The sequence below is a fragment of the Anser brachyrhynchus genome, assembly GCF_964034855.1.
Source record: "Anser brachyrhynchus genome assembly, chromosome: 1".
In the NCBI taxonomy this organism is placed as follows: Eukaryota; Metazoa; Chordata; class Aves; order Anseriformes; family Anatidae; genus Anser; species Anser brachyrhynchus.
The window spans coordinates 107,240,472-107,263,686 of NC_137694.1; the positions used below are offsets into that span (position 1 = coordinate 107,240,472).

Below are 23,215 nucleotides of genomic sequence, written 5' to 3' on the forward strand. Positions count from 1 at the left end.
GGTTGAGAAGATGGGGCTTGTATGTGATGAGTGTCAAATGCTTCACTCTTGTGAGAAAATATTTTTGAAACACCATCTTGCTTGTTGTTCAAAGGCAGTCTGTTGCTTCAGTCACACCAATGCTCCTCTCCCATCCTCCAACATTCAATATCTGTTCTGCAGATATGAGTATCTGTATGTGTTTTATGTCTTCTAAACAGATAGTAAACAGGTGTCTTGAGTTTTTTTTCAAGATCCATTAATGACATCACACTGTATTTTAGGCTGAAAAAATCTATTTTGAGATGATTGATTAAAAAAAATATGGCATTAAAGTTCATGCAGAATCACCTTTTAGATCATAGTTGAAACTGATATTGCAATTTTAACCAACACGGCATCCATGTTTGCTTATGTCTTGTCTTGAGAAAGCACATACTTTTGGAGAGCCAACAAAATTTCCATATTTAAAAAAATATAATTCTCTAATACCCTGCTGGGAAATATACACCAAGATTTTTAAGACATTGTAATTAAGTAGTAAATATGTTACTAATTTCTAAACGCTAATAGAGATGCATTCTGGGTAGAAAAGGGAGACCAAAAAAAAACAAACCAAAACAAAAAAAAACCTAACCAGATGAAAAGTTTTGACCTAAACAAATAAAAAGAATTTAAGAGATAATAAAGTGATTTTATATTAAATTTCTCTTATTGTTATCTTAGAATAGTATAGAATGCTTCTCTTCCAACATTTGATGTTACCGTTACCTTCATGTAATCCCAGAACAGTTGAGATGGGATGAGATGGGAAGGCACCTTGGGAATTGTCTAGTCCAACCCCCTTCATCAATGCAGGGTCACCTAGAGCAGGTTGCTTAGTACTTTTTTCAGTTGGGTTATGAAAACCTCCAAAGAGGGAGATGCATCTTCCTCCTGAAGTGGTGTTCTGTGCATTATTTCTGCAAGATTTCAGTGCATTATTTGTGTTTGCACTTGAAAGATCACAACTCTCCTGCCATGTACAGTGTGTAGTAAACCGACAGCTCTTTCCAAAGCTCTGCAGCTGTGGAGAACCTTGGGACTTAGAAAGCCTCATCATGCTTCTTTATATCAATGTCAGAATGGCAATATCTCAGTTCCATTAAATGATAGGGAATTTTATTGCTGTCATTGACAAGGACTGTTCACCAGGATTCTCAGAAGAATCACTTGATGCTGGTTTGTGCCATGAGACAGGGAGTGGCAATTGAAACTGCATTTTTAAAATCTTCTGGTACAATCAGTTATTTTTTCTTGTTCACTTGGCTGATATTTCTAAAATGTTTTAGTACCTTGTTTCTTTGCAACGTAGGGTTATTTACACACTGTAAATCTCAACATTTCTCCCCTTTTCTTGACGTGCGCGATCTCTTCAAGTGTCCTACACATTCTGCTTTCAAAATTTCACTATTGCTATTTACTATCTGAAAGGATGTTTACTTTGTCATTAAAAAAAAATCATGTTTATCCTGCCATTAAAACTGTGGAAAAGCCAAGAAACTAGTACTGAAAATTTTGTGGAATATGTTTTTGCTCTAATCGTCACAGTTTGTGAAATGTTGAATGTTTATGTTTACAGTTATTTTTATCTATGTGTTATTGTCTTCTCAATCAGGCACAGGATGTTTGTAGAAGGAGCTTTTACAGAAAGAAATGTTAACAAGACAGCACCAGTAAAATAATTCATAGCTCTCTGAAAACCTGTTCAAAACAATCTTATCTGGGACCTATACCCCACAGAGTCTGGAAGCTGCACTTGAACCAAATCTATATCTGCCTTGCCTTGAAGGTGGTGCTTCTATTTGTGGTGTGTGGACATTGGCATACTTTATCAGTGCGGTTCTGTGTTGGAGGCGGAAAGCCTGGACCATGGTGAAATTCTGCCACTGCCATTCTTTGTGGCCCTGATGCTTTCACTCTCCATATCTGTTCATTGCCTTGCCTTATCAGTGTAGGGATGACTCTTGCAAAGCACTAGACAGCGCTGTAAGCAAGAACTTCTTGTTTGGTTAGCTCGTATGTTTCTGTGATACAGGTAACAAAAATGTGCCTGTCTTTTGGGATGACTCTATACTGAACGCTTTTTACTCAGGCAAGAACTCACATTTCATCAAGAACACTTATGGTCTTAAATCTTTCATGTTAATTGGCTTTCCCCTGAGTCCATGTTGACAACTAATAGCTCCGTGAAATTACACTGGACAGTATACTTAAAACTAATAGCAAAAATAAAGGAAATCTGCCTGGAGAGGATAGCTTAATAGAAACAGGGTTTGGAAAAGAATAAAAAGTCAATGACAAAGCATCATCGCACTTGTTCTGTGGGGCTGGAGCAGCTGCTGTATCACATGAGCCAACAGCCGCTGAGACCTTCAACTTGGAGGAATTCTGTTGTAATTACCCTGACTCATTACAAACTTCACCTGGCTTTCATTTACTAATGTAACTTACTGAATATTTTTTCCATTAATTTGAGTTGTGTCTGTAGGCACAGCAGGGATTCATCTGGGGACATCTGACTTTTTTTTTTTTTCCTTTCCTACACTTCCCTCCTTTATAATGCTAAAGGGTAGGAGAGTTACTGTACTTGTAAATGTAATGGTCATGTGAATATTGAAAGAGTGAAGCATATTTTTTAAAAAATAAATGCTGAGTAAAGGAATAACAATTTGCTCCTTATAGTAAAGCTTTGCTGATTCCATTATTTGTTTTACTCTGAGGATGTACATGGAATCCTCACCACCACTTTAAGAAGAGTAGCAGTAATATAGTATGTTCACTCGTTTCTCTCTCCTATTTGTCTGCGCATCCCTGACTATTGTACATAGTTTCCACGCGCTAAAGTATCTAAAGTATGCTATTTCTGAGAGTTTCAACTGGTCTTCATGCATCTATAGCTACTCTCTAATGTCATTTTTTTTGAACATGATGTAAAAATTTGAACTGTCTTTTCTTGCAACATCACTGTTGTATTGTGTTTGAATGAGATGCCAACCAGCTTTTAGTCAAACATTGCTATTTCTTGTTGCTCTTTTATACCACTGCTGGCAGATTATTGTGAGGGCAAGCTGCATTTGCAGATGTGAAAAGATGCTGCTTTGTTTTTCTTGCAGTATATCTTAGTGTTTTATTTATTTAAGAGTCCCAGAGCAAGCAAATCTAGAATTTGAGTTGACTTCTTAGATTTAAACTCCTCTTGCAGCGGACTTGGGGTATAGGTACTTGGCATATCTGTTTATGAAGGAGACATTTTAAAGGAAATGTCACTTATATTAATGGCTGTTGTTGTTTTAAGAGTTCTGAAGGTTTTTTGTTGTTGAATTTATATATATATATACATATATATGTATGTATTTTTTAATCCAGCTGAGGATAACTGTTTGGGTGCCAAAGGGAGCAAGTAATAACCACATAAAAATGTAATATTTACAACTGACAAATAACTTGGAACATGTTATACATCTCAAGCTAGAAATATCTGCACTGATCCCTCTAGCTAACAATTGCAGCCAATGGTAGTTCAGAAAATGGTTGTGCAGGCATACTAAACATCTTTAAATTTATTCTGCTAGTGTTAATATTTGCAGTTCTTTATTGCATTTGCCGGAGTGATTATATTCTGTTTTGTATGATAGTTTTACTTTTTTTCAGTTAGTTATTGTTTGGTTAAAAAAATTATAAAAATTCTTTTGAGTATTGAGCCCACCTCTCACAGTCATTTATGAGCCTGATTCAAAGTCCACTGAAGTCAGTGGAAAAATTTAACATATCTTACTTTCCTTCATTAAAATATATATAATATATATTTAAAAATTATTTTTCTGATGAACTGGATTATGAAACCAATGAAGTTCTAGTCAAAAACAATTTGACTATTCATGAAAATTTGAAGAAATAAGAGGAAGACTGCTTTTGCACTTTGAATCTGAGGTCTGAGGCTGTAAAAGCACAAAAACATTGAGCCATAATCAGAAATGTGCAAGTGGAATCTGACAGTAAGTTGAAGAGCAGGTCCAATGGAGCTGTACGGGAGCTGCAAGTACTCAGCACCTCTCAAGCAAGGTCCCAGAGGCAGACGTCCTTTCAGTGGTCTTATGACTCTTGACTGCTTAGGAAGGGTTTATTAGTTCTCCAAATATAAAACATAAAGTGGCCAGGTGAAGTATAAGAAAAGTGATCAGTTTGCTAAAAGGTTTTGATTTTAAACATACGTCTGTAGAGTGGTGAGGACTTTATGGGGAGCCTTGTAGAGTCAAAAGATCAACACCAGCTTTGTTTCTTTCTCTTCCTTTTTTTCCCCTTGTTTTACATTCTGCTCAGCAGTTGCCATTAAAGTCTTTCTTAGTGCTGTAGACCTTGTACTAATTCATGACAACATTAAAGCTGGAAATAGTGTAATACTACTAATGAGGCCAAAGGAAGAATGATAAAGATTTTTGTAGTTGTAGTTGCACATAACTGCTGCAGATAGAAGTAGTCTTTCAGTTGCAATGAATTGTTAGGACGTATCCTGACCTCTTTCTACTCCCTCTCCTAATATGAAAATTATCATCTTTATATTCAAGCTTAACATAAAGGAGGTTGATTTAATCAGATAAAGTAAGATGTATAAAATGTTCACAATTATAAAAATAAATAATAAATAATAAATCCTCATATAGAAATCTGGAATAATCTGAAACAATATTTTTTGTGTGTGTTTTTCCTTGAAATATTTTGGATAATAATCTGCAAGCAGGAGTGACAGATTGAAGCAATCTAAGAAAATATCAAAAACTTTAGCACTGTTTTCTGCCCATTTTTTATTTTCAAAGTCAGATTATAGTTTGTAGAGACTATTCTGATATTCTGGTCTCTCGCCAAGAGGGATAGCTATGATGCAAAATGGGTTTGTATAGAGGTTAACACTTGTATTGAAAGCAATTATTAAAGGTATATCTAATTTGTTACCTCATTCATAAATTGCATTAGATTCTAATATGTAAATGTTCTGGAGTAGTATCTGTTACTATTACTTTCCAAAATAAAATAAATAGTAATAAAAAAAATCAGGTTGCCCTTGTTTCAGTCAGTAATTTTATTCAAAAAAATAAGTATTTCCTTATTTATCGTGGTGCAGCACATCTACCTCAAAGAAGGTGTTCTGTTTGTTTGCACTGAGAAACAGATAAAAGCAAATACTACTCTTTGTCCCCATATGTAACAGACCTTATTTTGGCTGATTACTTCTATTCTGCAGGAGAGAGAGGCCTTGGAAAACACTGAAAAAGGCATTATAGGGGTGAGCATGGTTAAAGAATAAATGTTGTCTGGTTCCTCTTCATTCAGGGATGTTAATTAGGAGTGTGAAAGATGGTTTAGGGGGGTTCGCATGAGACACTGACACTGCAAAAAGAGCAGAAGAGGTGGGGAGAAAGTGATTTGGTAAAAGTCACCCTGTAAAAATAAACATATGGCTTGAATATGTTTCATTTTGTGTCCTACTTATTCCTGGATTGTCTCTAAAAACCACCAAGACACACTGAAATAAGTCAACGATGGGAGTTTTAAGTTAGCTACAATTTACTCCACGCACCATCAGCAATAATGAATAAATTAAATAAATTTTTAAAAGGCAAGCTCAGCTTTTTTAGGCATTCAGTTTATTTTGCTTGGGAAAGAACACAATTGGGAACTAAGGCTAGTGGCATAAGCTCATTTTATTGAAGTGTACAACTTTTAAAGTGACAACTGGGACAGTCATTTGGATATGGAAGAAAACTGTTTAGCAAGCGTAGCTGTAGCAGGTAGAGGCAATGCTCCCGGTGCTTCTGGTGTCAGTTAGATTTGGGTATAGAAATAAAAACACATTATTAGATGGATTAATTCAATAGTTAAATAAATAACACTGGTATTCTCTTCTTTAATCTTCTGTGCACAAGTTAGATCCAGTTCACAAACTGTTTTGCATGGGTACAATTCATCATACTAATTCCTTTTTTGACACTCATGGGTTTGAGAAGTTACACATATGAAGAAGGACACGTACCCTGGAATTTGTCAAGACTCTCTGAAAATGTGATTGTGCTTATTCGTGTTCATGGAATAAGACCTTTCTTTTCTTGAAATCACTGTTTTATTTAGAATATTATTTGAGTAAGGGCAGGAGGAATGACTTTTTCTTTTGTTTTCTAACTTTTATTCTACCCTTCCTTGTCAGTAATTCCTTTTTACCTTTATTATTAGTATAATTTGCAGTAGATGCAGTAGGCAGAAATGTCTGTTAGTCTTTCACAGTCAAAGACTGAGAGACAATCACTAGTTTATATTATTCCTGTTCATTCTGTTGGATACTTGTTTTATTTCTGAATTCCCTTTAACTTGTTAGAACTAATCAAATGACAAATGCAGGTATGGGGGAAGGTCCCAAAGTTTTTACATCATGATTTTTTCCTGTCCTGATCCATACTTTCACTGAAGTTAATAGAAGCTATATGTGCACGTGGAAGGTGGAGTATATCCCCAAAGATTTTACTGGAAAATTTGATAATGCTAAAATAAACAGAGGGTTGCAGCAAAGTATTTCAGTGAAAAGTAATGCTTACTTTGTTAGCTCAGCTGCTCTTGTGCAGGAAAAAGTTTCTCTTCCAGAGGCTTTCTTGTCAGATGCCCGTAGGACTTTGGCTCATTTACCTTTAAACATTTCCACTCTGTTTGGAAGAAAATCTGCAAAACAGCCAAAATGTGATTAGATTCTGAGGAGATCTAGGTTTCCTCCAGTCTCTGGCCCTCACTTGAGGGGTCTGAGTCAGGGCAACCTTTACCTGAATTAAAGGTATTAGTGGAGAACAGAAATTTGAATAGGATCTTTAGTTATGTGTAGACCACATTTTTTCTCCGTTTTTGTTTTTGGATTATTTCAAAATTAACTTGTTTGTTTGTTTGTTTGTTTGGAGACCAGCATTATACATAGGGAGGGGAGAAGGAGCTGATCTGTGTTTTCATTCAGAGGTATTTTAGTTGCCCAGTGTTCCCAAGGAGCTGTTGAATGATGAAGTGGAACTCAGCATTTGCTTTGAGCTTGCCATGACTTTCTGTAAAGATGGCAGACACACTGGGCTTGTCCACAAATGTTATATCTTTACCATTATCTAGACATTTCAGATTGAAATTATGTGATTTCTTTTTTTATTTTATTTTTATTTAGAAGACATTAAAAGGACAGTGGTAGGGGTTTGAAACGCTGGAAAGAAAAAGACAGAATATTACTTTTAAAATTTCTTTTCACTTCCAAAGCAATTATTCCCTTTCTTTGTTTCTTTTCCACCTACAACACTAGTTTATAATGAATATACAATTTGGGTAAAGTAGACATTCTGTACCTACTCGAGTACACTGAATACGTCAGTGTTGAAGTAGGTAAGGTTGTTTTTTTTTTTTTTGTTTTTTTTTTTTCAATCTGAGATATGCAGCACTGCTATCCTGAAATCTTGTTGGTAATTTTTAAACATTTACAAGAACATTAACTCTGTTTGTTTGTTTGTTTCAGCGATGTTACCAGGACTTTGCTATGGAGCTGCTGCCACAGTACTGTGTGCTGATATCTAGATCATTAGACATCAGGAGAAAAGCCAGTGTGTTCACGGAAACAGTGCTTCCTCAGACAAGTAATAATCAGCCTAATGTCAATGTCATGCTACAATCAGACTGACAAGGTTTGCAAATACCTTGAAAGGATCTGCTCATCTTTGAATGCTGCAGATCAAAGCCTGACTGGAACAAAAAGCAAGTATGCTGCATGTCAGCTGCAGTATATTGTTGATGAGCACAGCATGTATAAGCAGAGGCCACTGCTATCATCACCAGCAGGAACAGCCAGATGGACTGGGCTGGTCTACTACTTAAAATCTTGCTGTATAACCACAAAAACTAAAAATGAAGCTTAAAAACCCATTACTCATTTCCAGAGCCCCAGACTGTCTTTTTAAAGCTTCAAGTTCATTTTTAAGCTATGCCAAAGACTTTTTTAGACATGTCTGTTCTCAGGAACTTCTGTCTGTTTTTTGCTGTTTGTCAGGATAGAATTAGTTCTGGGGAGCGTTAGGATGGAGGACAGTTGTTCAAGCAGAGTGATCATCTGTAAACCCTCCCAGCTCTGCCACAGATATGCACATATTCTGCAACTGGGAAAGTCATTTGCTCTGTGTGTTCTTATTTTTCCAAATGTGAAATGGGGCAGCTTCTCATCTATGACTGTAACACGAGGTCTGATTCATTAATGCATTTCCAGCACACTTTGTGCTCTATGTATAGAATAGCTAGTACCCTGTGGGAAAAACAGAACAGCCAACAAGATAAAATATGGTTTGTGTTGCACCAGACTGAGCCCTCTGGATATTGTGCTTTTGGGGCAAAATCATTCCCTTTTTTCTTCTGTAGTGCCTCTATTGTCTTTGAGGATTAAGAGCTTGTGGAAGGCTAAGGCAGCTTCTCCGTGGGGTGGCTCAGCTTGCAGTACATTGGGGTATGGTGAAGCTGGTTTGCAGCAGAAGGCGTACGTCCTACTCACGACATCTTCTTGTAGTGTGAGTCTAAACTGACCTTCGGCATGGCCATACCAGAATTAAAAGATGAAATAGCCAGAAAGGACCTCACTTGTTGTTGTCTGCACCTGAGTTTAGAGAATTTCTCTCAGTGATGTTGTGCAGAGCTAGAAAAGCCTGCAGGAAATATCCACTTACTGACCTGATGTTGCAGGAGGCAGTGGCAGCCCAACTGGTGCGTATGTCTTAACCTATGAAACCAAGCCAGTGTTGCTGTATGAGATGACAGACTAATGATAATTTTAGGCAATTAGTTTATTTAGGGTGAAAACAGAAATTAGAAAAAGCCCAACCACTAAAAGTTTGTGTTTTTCTATTAAAAAAAAAAAAAAAAGGCGGCTTTTCCTTTGCCCTAAGGTCCCCTTGGAATGTTTTAATATGGAAGTTATATGCTGAGAACTTTTCTTTCCCAGGAAAACATAAATCACCTAAGAATTGTTTAGAGAAGAGCCTCTAAAACATTTTTTTAGTGTTTGTGGGAAAATTTTTAGTTCTTTATCTTCTAATGAAATCTGTGGGTCTGAGGTTTTTTTTTTTCTGTTTGGGCACATTCACAGGTGGAAGATCTTCCTGGAACTTACTAGATTCCCAGCTGAATCCCCTGAAGCATCGGTCTTGTAATGTGACATGATGAGAGAGTGAGTGCATTTATTGTTACCTGGATTATAGCTGTGTTTCACACTCCAGCAGCCTAAAAGGAGCAGAAGCTCCACAAAAGCCTCCAAACCAGACTGACAAGGGAAGAGTGCTCATAGAAGTGATGTGGATGTCCAAAGTTACATACCCACTCAAAGAGACTGTGCCAGGTGCAGGATCCTTCTTCCCAATCTGTTTTGCATGTCAACACTTATATTTTAAAATTTGCTTTTATTTATTTTTTTTTCCCTAGCAGGTATAGAGCCAATAACATAGTCAGGTGGTCTTGGAAAGAGGTTAACAGACCATTTGTTAGAAGGATTTCAGTGCCAGCATCTGGAAAGTCTGAATTTGTATGCCCTTGCAGATCACACTGATTTTACTAATCTCAAGGTCAGGGGAAAAAAAAAAAAAAAAAAAAGGAAAAAAAAAAAGGATTGCATGACAATATTCCACTTTATCTCACTTACTTAATGTAGCATTTCTGTGCAAGTATTTTACCCTCATAAAAGTGAGCAGATGTTATGGGGCAGACTTTCACCTTGATTACACTGATGTAGATCAAGAGACACCTTCGAACTCATTTTGCTTAACTGTTCTTTTTCACATGGTGCTTTGCAGTTGGAAAAAATAATTTGTAACAGTGTGAACTGAGAGTAGTTTATGGAAAGTTTAAAGGGCAGAAAATCCAAACATTACAGGTAACTGCAGTTATTTTTGGTTTACATTCATAAACTAGAGAAGGACTTCACTTTATAGTGAAACAGTTTGAAATAAGGAAGAACATAAAGGTATGGCGTAAATTTCATAAAAAAAGAAAGAAGAGGCACCCAAACAGAGTTAAAGGGCATAGGGAAGATGAAATAAATTTGAACATGTTTATCTATATTGCTCTGTGATTTCTGTAAATTTTATATATATTTATATGTAATTATGCTGAAAACTGCAGTGTTTCTGAGGTGGTATTGAAATCTGGCCATGATTAGAGCAATCTTTTTTCATTAGTTCATCTCTGCTAAGACAGTACCATAACATGAGACTTTAAGCTTTTGTGCATTCTCTGCAACTTGTCTGGCTCAGAGGAGCAGCTTAAACAACTTTGTTATATCTATGCTATCTTCCTGAAGGACTACTTAGCTATAACTACACCAGGAAAATTTGTTCCAGTACATATATACCTTCTCTGTAATATATCTGTAATAGAAAATGATGGGAAACTGACACACACTGACCTCCAGTAGATTATTATCTGATAAAATTGATACTTCACTTCAAAATGCCTGAAAAATTATAATGTCAGATTGATGTTTATTCCTAAATACATTTGGAGAACATTCCCTTGATCTTAGATCAGTCCATTGTCAGATTCCTTAAAGGCCACATCATTTATAAATGATATGAACTGCAGATGTATAATTCATGTGGAGCATAAAATAAGGTTTAAAAACATTTGTATTAAAAAGGTAAGGTGATCCTGTATTAAATCATGTTTATGGCCTAGTTTTATGGGACAGAATCTTTCTGTCTGAAGTTTAGCACTTCTTACTTTTTTTTCTTTTTTTTTTTTTTAGAATTTATTTAAAAAGAAAAGTAACTGTGACAATGATGTTGGCAGATAAATGGGCTCTTTTTGTGTTGATCTGTCATATTATTTTCCATTAGCTACTCCTACACTTTCTGCAGATTGCTTTCAACCATATTTTTACTAAATGTTTTTGGAAGTGCAAAGAGCAATGTAAACTGCAGATTTCACCATTACTGTTTTGACGTTGTAAGCTCAAGGTTAATGGAATTTCTTCGTGGACAAGAAGAAAAATAACTACATTTTAAGTTACATCACCTTGTGGGTTTAGCCAAATTACAGTAATCCTAGAAACCCTTGCCATTATAAAATAATAATAATAAAAAAAGATTTTAAATTCTGGGTATATTTTACTTCCCCTCCCCCCCCCCCCCCTTTTTTTTAAGCCTAAGGACTCCACATGGAAGTTTGCATTTCTTGTCCTATTGTATAAAACCATTAAACCATAAAACACTGTTTGATCTGATTTTTTTCTTATTGTGAAAATTTTAGCCTTGATCTCATCTTGAGACATTTACCAATAGAAATAGAAAGTGAAAAGTGACATATAGTGTCTGGTCCAAACAAATTGGAAATTTGCTCCTGGAGGCCCCTCTCTAGGAAAATGTAAAGATTCACCAGTGCCTAAATTTGTAAATGACCTTAACCATTTAAAAGCCATGTCTTTAATTACACCTTTGAAGATCTGACAAACACTTACTAATATGACATTGAACAGTGTTTTGGCAGTATTCTCCCTGAGATTTTGTTTTCTTTGAAGTGTTGGCTAGAGTTATGCTGGTTTTCCTGTAATAGCAAAGAAAAATTGCAGTGATAATTATTTCCATATAATACAAGATGGGCTTTTCTTTCCACTTTGCCTTAGTGATATGAATTGTCCTAAAGTTTGCTTTTATAGTTCATGGACCTAGAAGTTAATAGTCACAAACAAAAGCAGGTAAGCTTTCAGAAAGATTGGTTGTTTCAAAAACATACTCTACCTATAAACTTCCAGTGCAATTTCTGTGTCCCTCTCTAGGTATGCACTTTTTTATGCTGTGCGGAAGTGGGCACAGAGTGCTGTTGTGTTACTGGCACACAGCTTTCAAAGCAAGAGAAAAGCAAGTGTTGCTATTTTAACTCCAAAACCGTCAACATACCTCCTTTAGTATGGGAAGTTTTTGCCCTTAAAACACACACACACACACACACGTACATACATATGTATATACATAATTTATATATATAATCCAGTGCACAGCTTTTGTTCTTTTGTGCTTACACTTATTTCCCTCATTCTACTGTGTTGTAAATCTTGCTCTTCCTGATTCCAAGAACAACCATGCAACTTATTGTCACGTCTTTCAAAACCACCCTCCTTTCAATGTCCTGTTGTCTTGCTTTTCTCCTCTGGACAGATTTTCACTGTTGTCCCAGTAGGATGTGAAATTGCTTTTTCTTTCTTGTCCCAGGAGTAGCTCTGTTTCTGGCATTTCTTTTAAGTCACTTCAAAATAATACCTCTCCCACCAATGGCATGGTGGACTGATGGTTTCTGTGTCACATTCATACTGCTGTCATGCTGTGTTGGGGCCAAATAGCTGCTTTCATCTCCTGTGCTCATTCAGGCATCGATCCTCATTCTCTAATGCTCATTGCATTGACTTAATTTCTGGTATTTTCTATAAGATGAGTGCTTGAAAAGGGCACAAGGGACAACAAGATGGGAAGCACCTTCTTTTCAGATTCTGCTGCTTGGCTTTATGCCACACATGTCTGAAGCTGATCATGAAATTGGATGTTATGTGGATCTGTAGGATGTACAGCAGGGGAAGATGTGGAGATCTTTTTTGTGCAGGTCCTGAAGACTTGATGGGTCAGTTATGGAACTGGATAATTGCCAGGGGTTGGTGAAGATAGGTTGAAGGTTACCTATGGGGTAGATCAGGGAGCTGAGGGTAACCTCGACTCAGAAGAGGCTGCTTCAGAGCTCATGAATAACAGGAAAGGATACAGTGGAAATAATACCTGAAGGGAGGAGGCAATGAAGATGGAGCTAGGCTCTTTTCAGTGGTTCCCTGTGCTGGGATAAGAGGCAATGGACACAAACTGAAATGCAGGAGGTTTCATCTAAACATTACAAAGCACTTTTTTACTGTCCAGGTGACAGAGCACTTAAACAGGTTGTCCAGACAAGTTGTGGAATCTACCTGCTTGGAGAGCTTCAATGGCTGCCTGGACATGGTCCTGGGCAACCCACTCTAGGTGTCCCTGAGTGAGCAGGGACAAGGTGATCTCCAGAGGTTCTTTCCAAACTCAACCATTTCATGATTCTTGAAATAGCAGTGAGTAAATCTTTTATTGAAAAAGTCACTGCAGTTGAATGAAGGCCTACTTCTGAGTGTGCCCCATCTCAGAGCAGCCCTGGGGGATCCCTCGGGGTATGAGCAGTGCTGAATCTTTAGACAAAGGCTGTGTGGTGGTCTGGCTGGGATGGAGTTAACCTTCCCTGCAGCAGCCCATACAGTGCTGTGCTCTGCACTTGTAGCTAGAACAGCACTGGTATCACATCAGAGTTTTGTGCTGTACAATACTGGAACCACATCAGAACTCCTTTCAACCCCCCAAGAGCCAGCAGGCTGAGAGTGGGCAAGTGATGGAGAGGGGACATCACCAGGGCAGCTGACCTAAACCAACCAAAGGGATATTCCATGCCATGTAGTGTCACACTCAGCAATAAAAGGTGAGGAAGGGGAAGGAGAAGGGGGGCTCTTGTTATGAAAACATCAGTCCTTCCAAACAGCCACTATGTGTATTGAAGCCCTGCTTCCCAGGATATGGACGGACATTGTTCGTTGATGGGAAGTAGAGAATAATTACTTTTCTTTCTCTGTGTTTCCGTGTGGCCTTTGCTTGTTTTTTTTGTTTGTTTGTTTTTTGTTTGTTTTGTTTTGTTTTGTTTGTTTGTTTTCCCTCTTCCCTGTCCCTTTGATTAAATCATCCTTATCTCAAACCTTGAGCCTTTTGCATCATATTTTCTCCCACTTCCCCTTCGAGGAGGGGGAGTGAGAAAGCAGCTGTGGTGGAGCTTTGCTGCCCACCTTAGTAAGACCACTACAGTCCCACTACAGCACCAGTTGGCAGGCTATGCTGAACTACAGTTTGGGAAAAGTGTTGAGAGGAAAATGATAATGCTTTGAAAGCCCGTATAAGCCTGGCTATAAGAAACCATCAAGGTGCGGGTTACGAGACCTAGGGACTAGGAAACTTCCTGTTTGACAGGAGGTGGGGTGGGCGGGCATGCCTCTTCTTATTCAGAAGTATGGAAACACCTGAGGAAAGTAGTTTGGGAGGCTCCTTTCGTTGGTCTTTGGCAGAGAGAGATCAACCAAATGCTAGTTGCTTCCATAAGCTTTTCATAGAATCACTGAGTCATTAAAGTTGGAAGAGACCTTCAAGATCATCTGGTCCAACCATCACCCTACCACCAATGTCACCCACTAAACCATGTCCCTAAGCACCAGGTCCAACCTTTCCTTAAACACCCCAAGGGACAGTGACTCCACCACTTCCCTGAACAACCCGTTCCAATGCCTGACTACTCTTTCTAAGAAATGTCTTCTGATTTCCAAAATAAACTCCCCTGGCGCAACTTGAAGCCATTCCCTCTAGTCCCATCACTAGTTATGTGTGAGAAGAGGCCAACCCCCAGCACCCCACACCTTCCTTTCAGGTAGCTGTAGAGAGCAATAAGGCCTCCCCTGAGCCTTCTCTTCTCCAGACTAAACAACCCCAGTTACCTCAGTGCTCATGTTTTATTGCTATCGCATAAATCCCCTCTCAAATATCTACAAAAATATGACCTTCATGCCATCTATGCTCAAAATTCTTCCCTCTTGCAGTACTGTAAGAACTTCACAAAAGTTAGGTTTTACAGTCACCTCTGTTTAAAATGGTATTTTCTTTGGTTTCCTTTGAATCCAGCTGTTGTCTTTTCTCATAAACAAGCAGTGATTATGGAGTACTGTTATTTTAGGATGTTTTACAGAAATGCTTGCTACACGATAAGACAGTATCACTAATAACAATCACAATTTTAAGGCTGAATATTTAGTGTTTGCCAGGTTTTAGCGTTTGCTAAAAAGCGCTTAGGTTTCTCTACTCAGATGGCAATACTGCACTTGCAACTTGTCTGTGATGCATAGTAATAATACTTGGGTTAGAAAAGCATGCAATATAAAGAAGAACTGATAAAAACTAGATAATAGTAATTGTATTAGAGGTGTTTTTCCATCATCCTTCTCAGAGAAACTGCATTGTTATTCCCACTTTAAGATGGGAGCTGAAAGATATGAAGTTACTTTGTTGAAGCTTATCCATCAGACTAAATCTGCCACAGCAATTTGTGTCATTTCAATGAGCTTTTATTGAAACAATAACTGAAATATGGCAGCATGTAGAAGATGGGATATATCACAGCACGTGTTTATTAAAGCAAGATCATGCCAGATAACCTGATATTTTCATTAAATGAAGATTTTAAGTAACTGATTTTGTAGGCAAGGGAAATATGAGATTTTAGTCTGTGTGGACTTCTGTAATTAATTTGAAATAGTACCACACAGAAAGTTAACTATATTGAAGAAAATGGGGATATGTAGCAGAAATCTGAGATCAGAAATGAATTGGCAAAAGGTTTGGTCTTGGAGACAAAGAAAGTAATAGATAAGTTTTCCATAGGATCACTCCTGAGGTTTTTCTAACTTAATATTTTATTAATACTTTTCATATAAAGAGCATGCTAATGAGAATTGCTCATGATGCAAAGTGATGTTGGCAGTATGCAGAAAGATTTCATACTGGAATAGCTGGTTAAGCCTGAGGAATGGAGAAACAGATGATGGGTGGACTTTATATTGAATACTGAAGGTTATGGACTTGAGGAGCAAAGTAAAAAATAAATACTGTTTCAGCTTTGCTGAAACCTAAATGTCAGGGAGAAGTATTGGAAGTATTGGAAAGATATTTGGAAGTATTGAAAGATATGCATGCATTACTCTTTGAGGTGGTCACATGCTACCCTTGCAGTGCAACTGGAAAAAAAAAAAAAAAAAAAAGGCAAACAGGGCACCAAGGCTTGCAAAGTAAAATATTTGTAGTTGTTTCTGGGAGAATTTAACATTCTTGTTGAAAGACCTGCAAGGCTTCTTTTGAAATAAGACTGAAAGAGTTAGACTTTTAGCTGTGGAATTGACAGAGGACACAAGTACTGGACAACTTTTTATTTTGTTTATTTTTGGTGAATGTTGCAATGAAAAATGGTGAATGGTGAATGTAATTTACTGGAAGCAAAACTGGTGGATATCTAGTAACTGTGAAAGGCACCAGATTGGCAGAGCAGATTTCCATCAAGTGGCCCTGTCAAGACAGATATTAGTTATAGTGTACACTGATACAGTATGTCTGACCATGGAGTCTTCATTCACATCCATGGTGCTCTGTTGCTGTGCCCCAACTGAGAATATGGCCCGTCTCTGGGAGAACAGGAATGCCCTGCTTCAGACTGAAGAGTCCTGGCCTTGCCACAAGGCTTTATGAAGCTCTTTCTAAACCTTTACCTCACGCTTGCAGAACTGGTCTGTGTCTTAATAAAGGGTTTAATTATAAAGAAGTGGTGAAGTGATGATTCTGTTTTGTATTTAAAACACATAAATACAGACCTATTTTCTGATTCTTCCTGCAAAGATGTTGTCTGTTTCTGACTTTACACAGGTGACTACACACACTGTAGGAATGTGAAAATAATTGTTTCCAAGCCCATTCTTGTTTATTTTTCTGATGAGTACCGTAAGATTTGTGATTAATGCTGTTTTGGTAATAGGTTTCCACTGGGGGAAACAAAGGGATGACCTAGAAGACTAGAAGCTGGTTCAACACTACAGTTTAATTTCTCTCAGGCTACTGATTGTTAATGCTGTAATTCATTGTGGTCATGCAACTTTTATGTGGTTTAGAACCAAACTATTAGGTCTCTTTAGAGTCACTACTTACCATGGATCTAGTCAAACCTCTCACAGCCACATCCATGCCATGTACTTTGACCCCCAAAAAATCAAAAAGGTTTTATAAGTTATATAAAATAAATAAATAAATTCAGTTGTGTTCCGAATTTCAATTAAGCTAATGTTAATATTAGTTACATTATGTACTTAAACTGGCTGTAGTTAGTACTTCTTTAAATGATACTTTTTATACTGTGAAAGATGCTACTTCCAAATAGACTTAAGTGTTTTTCCCCTGATCTGTTTTCACTGATGAAGCTGAGAAGCCTAAGTAGCATAGAAACCGTTAAGGGGACAACATGTAACTAGTACTGGAGCACACTTTGCTAGCATTTCTGTGAAACAGTTTTGGTGTTGGTCCACAAGGAATTCAACAGGTATTCTGCTCTTTTGAACCTGCAAGGGTGATGTAACTGTGAAAGGGGAAAATTTGAAGAAAATGGTGTGTTTTTCCCTCTTCAAATGGTAAAACAGGGATCATCAGGTTCTATGTGATCAGCCTTATTTCATTTTTGTGTTAGATAGAAAGTTTGTCTGCCAAGAGCAAATCACAGATAATAAAAATATTAATAATAAAATGCTTTAATAAAGAGTTAGTTCTAGAGAGGAATAAAGGTTTGGTTTGCATCACCACCAAGAGGTAACATGTTAAGTTTGCTTTTTTTCGTATAATCCTCTAAAACTTGGTTCAAAGTAAACTACCAGGAAGCCCTCTGTGGTCAAAAAACAGTCCAAACTGAATGAAGTAAATAACATTATCTTGCTTTAAGTATTCATGACTTGAATAAGCATTTGTTTGGAATAGGCAAACTAGCAAAAGATGGGCAAAGTAACGATTATCGTCAATGCAGATTAGAATATGCTTGTGGTTTATGCTTATTGGAATAGCTTTAAATAAGCAAAGAATGTAACATTATCTTCCTTTTTATTTTCCTTTGTCATTATTCTCCACTTCCTCCTCTGTATCTAACAAGCCCTAAGTATAATTTAAAAGGGTAAGAGACCTTTTCCTTATCTCTATATATGGAGAGGAAAATTTTCTACCAAATTTACTTAAGAGCGGATTAAAAGAAAGGAATTTTGAGGGAGAGGGAATGAGTAAGAACATTAACATAAAAATAACTATCTTACAGCAACCCCTGTAATAACAAAGAATGAAAATGTAAAGATAAAACATTTCGATAGTGCAGGACCTGGGCTAAAGCCAAACCAACATCACCAACAAGATTTTATTCTGCTGCTGCCATATAGTAAAAGCAAGGAAGGCTTGTAATGATAGATACACTTGATGTTTGCAAATAACTACTTTTAATTAAATTCTTTTATATTTCTTCTCTTTTGTTCTCACCTCTCTCTATTCATCAGCCTTTTGCCTATGTGTGCTCACAAAGGCCTGTGTGTATCCTTTTTTTTTTTTTTTTAACCAAGACTTGATTTCAGTGAAGAAGATGAATGCAGCCCAGTATTCATAGAGTTATTATTCCCATAACTGATAACATATTGATGGGATATGAAGTACTTCTTTCCTGGTCTCCCAAACATACAGGTAGCAGGACATTTTTTTTATTACTATTATTATAAGTGTTGCTTTCATAATTTAAAATATGGATTATCCTATTTTTACCTATGCCCAGATAAAGTTGTTTCCATGATAGACTGAAAGTGACACTGTCCACTTATCCCTCTCTCTGATTTCTCCTCCATGCTCTATGGTCCGGAAGGGGAAAACTGAGAGAGAGGTTCTGAGGACAACATGGCTTGTGTCAGGATAAAGCAGTATTCATTAATTTAAGTGACATTTGTTAGGAAATTTAGCCTTTAGTGTATTTGGAATATTATGTATGTAGAATAACGGTCTTTTTCCCTCATTCTTTGTGTTTCTGAGCTCTTATAATTATAATCCTTCTACTTCATATATACACACAATGTATATTGTTTTGAGACCAGACTGTTGTGTTGTTTTTTTTTTTATTCTACCCTGTTACATTGTTTTTACTTCCCCTCCCCCAAAAAAGAAATCATTTGAAGCTACTGCAATATGAAATTGCTTTCTATTAACTGAAACATGTGTATATTTATATATGAAGTGGGTGTAATCTGAACAAAATACATTGTCACAGGCATGAGCAAAGAATAAGCAAAATACCATTTGGAGACACACAATGGAAGTGGCTAGTGCCTGTGGTATCAATTTGATCTGCATTTATCCAAATGGTGTTGAGAACACTTTAGCCAAAAGCAAATCTGAAAGGCAAAAGAGAAGAGTAAGACCGAATAAAAAGACTTGGAGAGTGAGAAAAGGTAGGACAAGAGTAAGTAATTGCTTGGAGGTGTTCAAGACCAGGTTGGATGAATCTTTGGCCAACCTGATCTATTGGTGGCATCCCTGCCTATGGCAGGAGGGGTTGGAATTAGATGGTATTTAGGGTCCCTTTCAACCCAAGCCATTCTATGATCTAACCATTTTTTTTCATTAGTTGGTGTGTCTTGTTATATGTACTGGGGGGCAGGGGGTTGTGGATTGTTTCACTCTGTACTGCAGAACCATGCTCCCATTATGATGGGTCGTGGGAGTCTGGTTTGTGCAGTGCTGGCAGAACCAAACAACACATTTTTGTAATACACTCAAAAGTTCTTGATTCTTTGCTAAAGGATGCTTTTGCACTTTGGAACTGACTGTAGGGAGAAAACACTTGTTTGGCCCTACTGGAAAGGTTGTCTTTTTAGGTTTAACTAGCTTTTGTGGCCATTTAAACCCTCAGGCAGAACAATAAACGTAAAGGATAGAGTATCTATTACCTGAAATTTGCCCCAAGAAATACAATCTAGCTGAAATAAACATTAGTTCAGTGTTAGCACTGAGGTTCAGGGAGAGAACCAATTGATCTCTATTAGTACATGTTAAACTTGGGGGTGTGGAAGGTATAATTTCTTTCTTTTCTTTTTTTCTTTTTTCTTTTTTTTTTTAATTTTTTAAATTTAATGTACATAACGACATTCTGGAAAATACCAGCTTTATGAAGGGTGAATTGTAGATAATTATATCTTTAAAGCGTCTCAAAGCTTTTTAAGTTGAGTCTGTGTGTCAGGAATAATTGTGATGAATAGGAACAGGTTAGATTTCTTTGTTTCTTTTCCAGTGTTGCTTCTTGGGCTTACCTAAATATTCCCAGACTGACTCTTAGCCTGCTTCCAACTGAATAAAAACTACTTATAGGCTCTATATGTTACAATACACTAAGAGAGCTAAGCTCTTTCTCTGGTTTTATGCTTAATATTTGTGTAAAAGAAGGAATTATTTCTGAAATAGGATTTAATTTTTGGTAAGATTTGTTTTTGAAGCTATTCTAGACTTTCAGAATTTGAGAAGAATGCTTGAGTGGGCAGAGAGTCTAAATTAAGCACTAAATTTGAAGTGTAATGTTATTAGGAATTAGGCTTGCAGACTGAGGTTTTTCAGAGCAACTTAGACAACACAGATATACTGTGCCTATAAAATGTAATGGGAGCTGCATACGTGCAACTTCACAGTTTTGAAAGTCTCTGCTGTAGTAACTTTATGACTCTATTTTGAAGCAGTTTTGCAATCTTTTCATTTCCTTTTGCTGCAGCTGATCACAGGATTTTTCTTTCCAAATTGTGGTTGCCTTCAACTTCAGTCTTTTAAATCTCAGTCAATTTCAAAACTTAAAAATATGTCAATTCTGAAATGCTGTGGCTTTAATAACAGTAAAAAGGGGATGGGAAGGAAGGGGAACAGAAAACAAGGTCACAACCTGAATTAAAAATGCTTTTGATATATTAAGTTTATTTTAGCAGTTTGGGTCTCTTTGGAATGGAGACTAGTGAAATTTGCTGTTTTTTTTGGAATAGGTCATATTTTCTGCAACTTTCATTCTCTCTGCTTTCTTCTTGTCATCATCTCCTTAGTCTCAGAAAAGACTGCCTGACTTGTTTATGGAAACCTGATGACAGAACTTAGATAAACAGGAAGGTAAGGAAATCATTATGCTCCTAATTCTAGGTGCAAGGCAAACATAATCCATAGTTCAAGCAACATTTGGCTATTGTAATTGTTCTATATGGGGGGGGAGGGGGGAAGGACTTTGCCCAGACAGAAAGCAGCATTAGCAGCATTTGTGGGGAGAGAATCAGAAAAGTGGAGAACATATATTCAGTCCTTTGAGATTTATTTGTGTAAAAGTTAGCTAGTTAGCTTAAATGGAAAACAGAAAATACATATTACTGTTTATTTTTTTAATGGTCATAGTTTAGCCAAATCCCTAAAATGCTTAAAGAAAATAAGCAACAAAAGAAATAAAATTAAAACAGAATAGTCTCAAGCACTCTGTAAAAGAGTCTTGAAGACTACCCAGAAAGTACATCTGTTGTTGGATGACGAAAATGTGCTTGGTAAAAAACAAAATAGCAGTGCCACTGGCATGGCAGAATGCATTTTAAGCTAGTCAAGATAAAATTGTGAAGCATAATAATACTTACCTCTTGTATCTTTAGATCTCAGTGTTTTATAGAATAAAATGGAGCAAAAAAAATCCCTTTCAAAGGTGGAGAAAACCAACAAACAGGCACAATTTACTCAAGGTTGTGTATTACAGCCCTAATAAAGCTGGAATTTGAACCAAAGTCTCCTATATGACCTAGAACACTGCCTTATTAAATAGGTCATACCTATCCAGGGAGCAGTGGGGATATGGTTCTATCAGTTTTGTAAACTTTTGCATTTTCTTACCTCATTTTTTTGGTGTCATTTTTGTTTTTGTTGTTGCTTGTTTTTGTTTGTTTGTTTTTGTATCATTAGAAGGCTCCTGAAGAGACCACAAAAGTTTTAGCTTTCTGCCATGGTGTTGCTGTGTAAAATGATTATTGTTATAATTAGATTGAATTGGTTATTATCTGATTAATTTTCTTTTGGTATGCAGAAACAGCTCAATACCTGTTTCAATTCTTTTGACACAATGACAATGATCCTAGTCCAATGTGAGTGCTGGATGTTTAAACCTGAGGAGTCATCTAGTGGAAGGGGATCCTGGGAGGCCTAAAAGTCAGTTTAGCTGAATGTGTGCTCATTATCATCCCAACCTATTGTCTCAGAAGCTTGGTGAGGAGGAGGAGGTACACATGGGAATGGGACCTGAATGAGCTAGAGCCCTCAGAGTGGTTGCAAGCTGCCAAAGCAGCCAAACTCTGGATTCAGTTACTGGAAGCACAGAGCCAGATCAACACTTGGGCAACCTCAGACTTCCCCTTTGAAACCTCTCATACAACCTCTTTAGACTTTTCTCAGGACTGCTGAAGTGGGACATAGATGCAGAGTGGCTCTCCTTCTCCCATGTTGAGTTTATTTTTTTTGGTCAGGTGAGGAATCAGTACAACTTCTGTAAATATCCGGAAAGTGGGCACCAAATCAAGTGTATGAACATCTAACTAAATCTCTTGTAAGCTTTAGTAATGTGTACTTTTGAGTTTCATTCAAATGACAATTTGGAGATATATTGTAATTGGGAACTGTTGTCTCTCCTTGAAGTTGAGTTGCTGCAGAACCACATGTATTCCCAGGGACCCTGGATTGTGATTGTCCTCATACCTCACTCAACACAAGTCAGTTGAAGGACAGGACATGATGGGATTATACTCACTGAAGGAAACACAGGTAAAATAGTCGTACTCTGATTTAGTACTGTCATAGACTTGAAAGTAAACTGTAAGCCAAGCTTAGGCCCCAGCCATATCATTTACACTGAACTGTGCTGGAAACAGGAGGTAAGAATGGGTTGCATTTCAGCAGCATGTAACTGTTTAATATGCAGACAGATATTTTTAACTGGGAAGATCATACTGTTGCATGTCAAGTTTTAATTCTCTACTTTACACTATTTTTTGACAGCTTGCCAAAAATCACAGAGGAATAGAGCCATAAAGTTCTTCTAGTCAACAGTTTAGATTTGGGGTGACAATGCCTAGAGTCTGCTCAGTGTTAAGGCTTCCTGTAAGATGCATGCACTCACCTGCTATTGTCTCCATCTATTTACTCCAGCCAGTCTTTTGTAATTGTCTGTGGTGGTAGATAAGATACTGATTGTTTTTTCCTAACTTATAATTTAGATTCAATTTATAGCCTAGCCAACAGCTAGGAAGTAAAGGATCACAATTTAAACTCTGTCTTCCCTGGATCCGTTTTATACTTTGATCTCCTATGCCTGTGAAAGTGTGAAGGTGTCTGCTGGCAGTAGCTATCTGATCTCCCATTTTAAAGTTTCTTCTTTGCATGCATTCACTAAAATGGGACTAGATCCTGTTCTCCTGGGAGAATGCCTTCAGGAGCAGTCAAGCATA

At 37.1% G+C, this 23,215-nt stretch overlaps 1 long non-coding RNA gene across 1 annotated transcript in view; it reads left to right on the top strand.

Moving 5' to 3' along the window:
- Positions 1 to 23,215, top strand: part of LOC308180428 — a 63,033-nt gene that overhangs the window by 35,114 nt on the left and 4,704 nt on the right. Inside the window, exons 4-7 of the long non-coding RNA XR_013940946.1 lie at positions 7,550 to 7,715; positions 9,161 to 9,241; positions 18,290 to 20,855; positions 22,407 to 22,532. This is a non-coding gene — a long non-coding RNA (uncharacterized lncRNA). The remainder of the gene's footprint in view (positions 1 to 7,549; positions 7,716 to 9,160; positions 9,242 to 18,289; positions 20,856 to 22,406; positions 22,533 to 23,215) is intronic.